Below are 7,416 nucleotides of genomic sequence, written 5' to 3'. Positions count from 1 at the left end.
AGGAAGTTGTACAACGTATATCTGAAAAGTGTCAAATATGATATGGTAAATTTTGTTTCAAGAACATGTAAATAAAAGAAGAACCTGCATAAAATCTTTTCAATAGGTTATACAGGAACAAAAAAACCTGCCGTGACACTGAGAGCAGCATTGTAAGATAAGTAATATTTATGTGCAAATATAACGCGTTTGTTCTTACTATATATTTTGACGTTATTCAAACCGAGAGATAGTTATTACAACCTAAGAACAGTGCTTCGTAATATGTGGACTATAAGTAATTATACCTCTCTTCACATTACGTAGGCGTGTGAGAGGAACATTACGCACAATAACTTAAAATTTATAAACTGCTGACTAGATATGATTGTTATTAAACTGGAGTTTAAGTCCCCCACTACACCACCTGCTTTGTTTTGTGATTAACAAAGAGCTATACAGGGTGGTCCATGGATCGTGACCGGGCCAAATATCTCACGAAATAAGCATCAAACGAAAAAAATACGAAGAACCAAACTTGTCTAGCTTAAAGGGGGAAACCAGATGGCGCTATGGTTAGCCCGCTAGATGGCGCTGCCATAGGTGAAACGGATATCAACTGCGTTTTTTTAAAATAGGAACCCCCATTTTTACTACATATTCGTGAAGTACGCAAAGAAATATGAATGTTTTAGTTGGACCACTTTTTTCGCTTTGTAATAGATGGCGCTGTCATAGTCACAAACATATGGCTCACAATTTTAGATTAACTGTTGGTAACAGGTAGGTTTTTTAAATTAAAATACAGTACTTAGGTACGTTTGAACATTTTATTTCGGTTGTTCCAATGTGATACTTATCATTTCTGAGAACGCATGCTGTTACAGCGTGATTACCTGTAAATATCACATTAATGCAATAAATGCTCAAAGTGATGTCCGTCAACCTCAATGCATTTGGCAATACGTGTAACGACATTCCTCTCAACAGCGAGTAGTTCGCCTTCTGTAATGTTCGCACATCCATTGACAATACGCTGACTCATGTTGTCAGGCGTTGACGGTGGATCACGATAGCAAATATCCTTCAGCTTTCCCCACAGAAAGAAATCCGGGGACGTCAGATCCGGTGAACGTGCGGGCCATGGTATGGTGCTTCGACAACCAATCCACCTGTCATGAAATATGCTATTCAATACCGCTTCAACCGCACGTGAACTATGTGCCGGACATCCATCACGTTGAAAGTACATCGCCATTCCGTTCAAATGGCTCTGAGCACTATGGGACTCAACTGCTGAGGTCATCAGTCCCCTAGAACTTAGAACTAGTTAAACCTAACTAACCTAAGGACATCACAAACATCCATGCCCGAGGCAGGATTCGAACCTGCGACCGTAGCGGTCTTATGGTTCCAGACTGCAGCGCCTTTAACCGCACGGCCAGCCATTCCGTCATGCAGTGAAAAATCTTGTAGTAACATCGGTAGAACATTACGTAGAAAATATGCATACATTGCACCATTTAGAATGCCATCGATAAAATGGGGGCCAACTATCCTTCCTCCCATAATGCCGCACCATACATTAACCCGTCAAGGTCGCTGATGTTCCACTTGTCGCAGCCATCGTGGATTTTCCGTTGCCCAATACTGGATATTATGCCGGTTTACGTTACCGCTGTTGATGAATGACGCTTCGTCGCTAAATAGAACGAGTGCAAAAAAATCTGTCATCGTCCCGTAATTTCTCTTGTGACCGGTGGCAGAACTGCACACGACGTTCAAAGTCGTCGTCATGCAATCCCTGGTGCATAGAAATATGGTACGGGTGCAATCGATGTTGATGTAAGATTCTCAACACCGACGTTTTTGAGATTCCCGATACTCGCGCAGTTTGCTTGCTACTGATTTGCGGATTAGCTGCGAAAGCAGCTAAAACACCTACTTCGCCATCATTATTTGTTGCAGGTCGTGGTTGGCGTTTGACATGGGGCTGAACACTTCCAGTTTCCTTAAATAACAGAGCTATGCGGCGAAGGGTCCGGACACTTGGATGATGTCGTCCAGGATACCGAGCAGCATACATAGCACACGCCCGTTGGGCATTTTGATCACAACAGCCACACATCAACACGATATCGACCTTTTCCGCAATTGATAAACGGTCCATTTTAACACGGGTAATGTATCACGAACAAATACCGTCCGCGCTGGCGGAATATTACGTGATACCACATACTTATACGTTTGTGACTATTACAGCGCCATCTATCACAAAAAGTTGTCCAACTAAAACATTCATATTTCTTTACGTACTACATGAATATGTAACAAAAATGAGGGCTCCTATTTAAAAAAACGCAGTTGATATCCGTTTGACCTATTGCAGCGTCATCTAGCGGGCCAACCATAGCGTCATCTGATTTCCCCCTTCAAGCTAGACGAGTTTCGTTCTTTTTAGTTTTTTCATTTGATGCTTATTTAGTGAGACATTTGGTCCGGTCACTATCAATGGACCACCCTGTAAAATCTGAAGTGTTTGTGAACTGATAGTACTAATTTCTGACGTCACTGGTATTTCAATACTCGTATATCGGTGTGCAGACCCCCGGGTATTTCCGGGCCAGAGAGTCGTTCCGAGCTTTTCACACGTTACGGAAGGTCGACACGCGCTAAGAATCTTCTAGGACATTCGAGAAAGAAGCTTTCCAAGCGCCAGATACTGTACCCATTCTGGTCATTTCTGCTTTTGCAACACCCTCGCCACAGTGTAGCGTCTCACCACTTTCTCTGTATAAGGTTCTGCACGTTCATGCATCATGCGAGTTCTTGTGCTCTGTGCCATTACTCTTACTGAGACTCAATGTAAAGTTATATGTTTACAAGTAAATAGCTGCATCACATCACTTTGTGACAGGCGCGATTCTTTTTCATTAAATTCAGACGATGCGTTTGGATATCGTTGTTTTTAACAACAAATTAATTAAATTAAAATTATTACATATACTTCTGAAAGGAAAAAGAAGGGAGAGGGAGATATTATACTACTGTGTAATACTACGCTTAAACAATTTCTTTCAGATGGCTCTTGCCAGTCGAGACTGAAGTAATAATAAAATAAAAACTTTCAAGATCGTTGACAATATTGACTTTACACAAAAATGATTTTTTAACAGGTTGATTACCGGTATTCAAAATTTTTACTTTGCATAAATATTAGCCTACTCAAAATGGTCTCTATTCTCTCACAAAAATGTAGATGTGAGAGAGGAGAACAAACTTCTATAGCTGTGAGCAGTAGGTGAGATAAATTTCAACCAATTTCGGTACTACAATTAATATTAAAACGGAGAGCTAAACGCACCAGTATGCAAAGCTGAGGATTTACCTTGAATGACAATTCTTCAGAAAACTCTTTTCAAAATCCATAAATACTTTCTTCATAATCTTATTCAATCATTTACAACAACTGGATTCAATATTTAGCAGCTGAGTTCCAGATAAAAATTTCCTAACCATTCAGCTCCACGTCTGCTTCCCAACACATCTCAAGTAATAATAAAAAAGCTCTCAGGCAAAGATGGCATAAAAACACAACCAAAGATCGCGGATCAACATGGCTTTCTCCTAGATATGTGCAAATTGATGTATGGACGTAGGACGTTAACGATTATGTAATGACCATGATGATATGCACATCTCACAGTCTCCCCCCTTTCCAGATCAGACGTTGTTGGAGGCTGATTTGTAAACGGCAAGTGAGCCACAACAAATTCCAAAAAAGTGTAAAGAAAATTGCATTACAAAAGTCTGATTTCTGAATAGCATTTGTTGATGCTTAGTAATAGATTGACAATGAAAATCCTGCTGGTAAGAGAATATATATGCAACAAATAACATATATATGAGTCATGTGGTGTAAGCGCTAAGTGAATGAAAGCTAGTATTCCTTTTACTGTGTGTCCATTTTGCAATATCTAACATAAAGAGTGATAGACCACTGCTTTGCATCACATGGGAAAATGTATAAGCGTTATTCTGCCCAGGGGTAAAGCGACTACTTCATTCTCCAGCTGAGCACACACAACACTGTAAATCAGCTAACAAATATTATAGTATAGAAAAATAACAGGCAGAGTCAGTGTCTATTTATTTGCACTGACAACCCAATACCACAGAAAAATGTAATATTCCTTTTTGGTGAACAAATGAGAGGCGCACACAGTGAGATGTATTGATGTTCTCAACTGCCAACACACTCGTTTCTTGAAGAAAATGACGATATATGTGGCACATTTTGTACAGTTTTTAAAATCGTCATAGCTTCATTGTATGTCTTTGGACTTTGTCACTTTTTCAGAGCATGAATGGCAAGTGCTTGTCGACTAACTGATGAGTCTCTCCCCGGAAGACATCAATTACGAATATAGCGTGTTATAAAATAAAACATAGAAAAGATCAGAGGAAGAACTGATAATAAAAGCAAGTAAATCATGGACATGTATTGTACATGTAGTATAACTTTAAGACATAGAGCAAAAGAACATCTGTGAGAATTACCAGAAAATCATAACATACAGTATTATGTGTGCACTATAAAAGAAAATGTTTAATCAACTCAATCAACTATAATCTGCATCATCACCAATTACAAACTACAAATATTTGTAAGCATAGAGAGCAGTGCTGGAATAAACACATAATGATGGGAAATAAACATGAATGAGGAAAGTACAAATATGTAGTCAGGAGAAAACCTAAACACATAAAGACAAAGAACAAAAAGCAAAGTTCAAATAAGAGGGTAATGATGATTCGCATAATTAAAAGCAAGTGTTGACTGCATTCTAAGGAAGGGTTTACCAAAGTCTGTCATACAGTCAGTCTAGAGTCTAGTCATCACATTAAAGATATGTAAGGACTTGTAAACAATAAATATTTATATGGAGTACTAACACTAATACTCTACAATAACACAAATCAGTACAGTAAAATCTAATTAAATTGTGCAGTTATGTGCCTATACACGAGGATCGAACATAAGTAGACATCATTATTAAAATTCATTACAAAATGCCCGAAGAGACCTGTTGCACTGAAAAATGTTCATGTGGATAAAAAATAAAAATATTGTTCAGCAGAATAACATGTCTGTACACGTTGAAAATATGCCTGATCATAAAAATGAAACACAAAATATTCAAAGAAACATTTTGCAATAAGAAAATTGTGTCATGCTAACTCGGTGGATAATTTTGTCACAACTGCGTTTTACATTAGTCATCGAAAATCATTGCATGTCAAGGAGATTTGTAACTGTAAAATCGCTGTTATTGAACTTTTGGCATTGTAAGACGGAAGGTAAGAAGGCACATATTTTCTCAAAATTCCTTAACAGTAGCGTATAACTTAATTTGATAGTGAATATTCTTTACTCCATTTAGTATTTTCATGATTGTCACTGTATCCTTCATCTACTTGCAATGCATCAATACCACTACCATTTCCATAACTGAATTTCCATTTGGACAACATAACTAAAATCTCAATAATCTATATCTCATCAGAACTTGTATTAAATATTTCATTTTATAGCTCATGACTGCTACCGCTCTATATAAAAATGATAGTGTTCAAAGCTGTATACGTGTTTTGTCAGTATTTGTTTCACTTCCAGAAATTTCGGAATATAAAATGTTAATCTTTGTGGGAGGTGGGCAGATTAACGTCATGCTTAGAATTATCAATGGGATGTTCCAGATATTTCTTTCAGTGAAGAACGTTTGGAGTTGTAGCAGCAGTATATTCTGAGCAATATGATGCACTGTTTACTGCCAGAACTGCAAGTCACTGTTCTGTAGTATATTCCTGTCGTGTTGTTACTTAAGTGGCATGAAATGCCATTTGTTTTTCTTCACATCCTTTCCTAATTGGATGAAATATACACGACATAAAATGCATGTAATCGGAGTTCACTGTTTTGTTCGTATCGGAATGTACTTTGTAGCCAACTTGACACATTCTTAACCATAGCTCAGTCACTAAAATTACTTCAAATATATTTATATTAGGTAGCAGAAGAAAATTTCTTGCACTTATCGACTAAAAAGGATATTACGAGAAGACGACTGTAGTAAAAAACGGAAAAACAATAGCACCTAGGCTGGGGAGGCATCGTTCACCAGTCGATGTGTCCATAAAAGTATAGTGGATCCCCTACCTACCTTTTGAACGTAGGAAAATGCATGGAATTCAGAATGTTACTTCTCTTTCAAATTCTTTTACTCAGATGTTCAGTATAATAACGCGCGGACTGTTCACTGTCTTGTGTATAAGTGCATTTTCGTACAAGAAAATAATCGATTAAGTTGACTGTATGAAATTGTTTGTAATGGTAAGAGTAACCTTTCTGTTCCCACAGACTACTTTGGTGCAGCCAGGGATGTTCACTGTTTCGACTGCTAGTGAAATTTTGTTCTACTGAAATGTCACATAAGTGTCATGAATACATACATATACCGAAAGTGCCAAGATGTAAATAAGATTAAACAGAATCATCACATTTGCATTTTCTTTCACTTACATGATCGTCTGTATGCTGTTTTACAGTTTTACATTTCTGTGTACATGAAGAACAAACTAGTAAAATGTTATCTGAGTTTCTGCTAATGTTACTCGCGTTCTTCACGTGTTGAGATAGCAAGACGATCGATTTGTTGTTCTCCATGAGCTATAATGGTACAGGATATTACAATGTTTTCTGTATTTAGTTGTTCTTCTTTGTCTTTGTGCAGATTTGTTTCACTGCTTAAACTCGTGTTGAGTAATTTTGTTTCAGTATTTACTTCGTATTTCTGTTCTCGGTTGATTTGCGTGTGATCATGATTAACTCTTTTTAAAACATTGCATTCTACTCTTCCGAAAAGCGAAGCAGTAAAGTGTTGTCAGACGTACTCTCTGTACTGTTTAACAAATGTATAGCTTTGGCTGTTAACTCGCCTGTTTTCTCCCGAATCATATTTATATATTTTCTTGTGGCGTTATCATTTCTTTGTGATTCTCTGTATTTTCTGCCCAAGGCGTAGTATTTTCTTATCCTTCCATACCTGTCTCTCTCGGTGACATAATAAATTCTTTCTGTGATTTATTATACTCACCGAGTGACTTACTTATTAAATAGTATGTCTCTTGCACTGACCTATTCATCGTTTGCGTCTTCTCTTTCGATTACCTATTACACTCATCCATACTCTTCTTTAACTGTAGCACGAGTTTACAACAATTGCATTCTCAGATTCAACAGAAGTTCCGACAGAAGGCAACACAGGTACAGGTTTAGTAGTCAGTATACTGATAAGTAACAAATGTAAAATACAACAAATAGATTTGTGTCACCTACAAAATGAATTTACAGTCACACACTGTTTATGAGGAGCA

The sequence above is a fragment of the Schistocerca americana genome, chromosome 3, assembly GCF_021461395.2.
Source record: "Schistocerca americana isolate TAMUIC-IGC-003095 chromosome 3, iqSchAmer2.1, whole genome shotgun sequence".
NCBI classification, from domain to species: Eukaryota; Metazoa; Arthropoda; class Insecta; order Orthoptera; family Acrididae; genus Schistocerca; species Schistocerca americana.
This window is presented reverse-complemented; position numbering follows the sequence as displayed.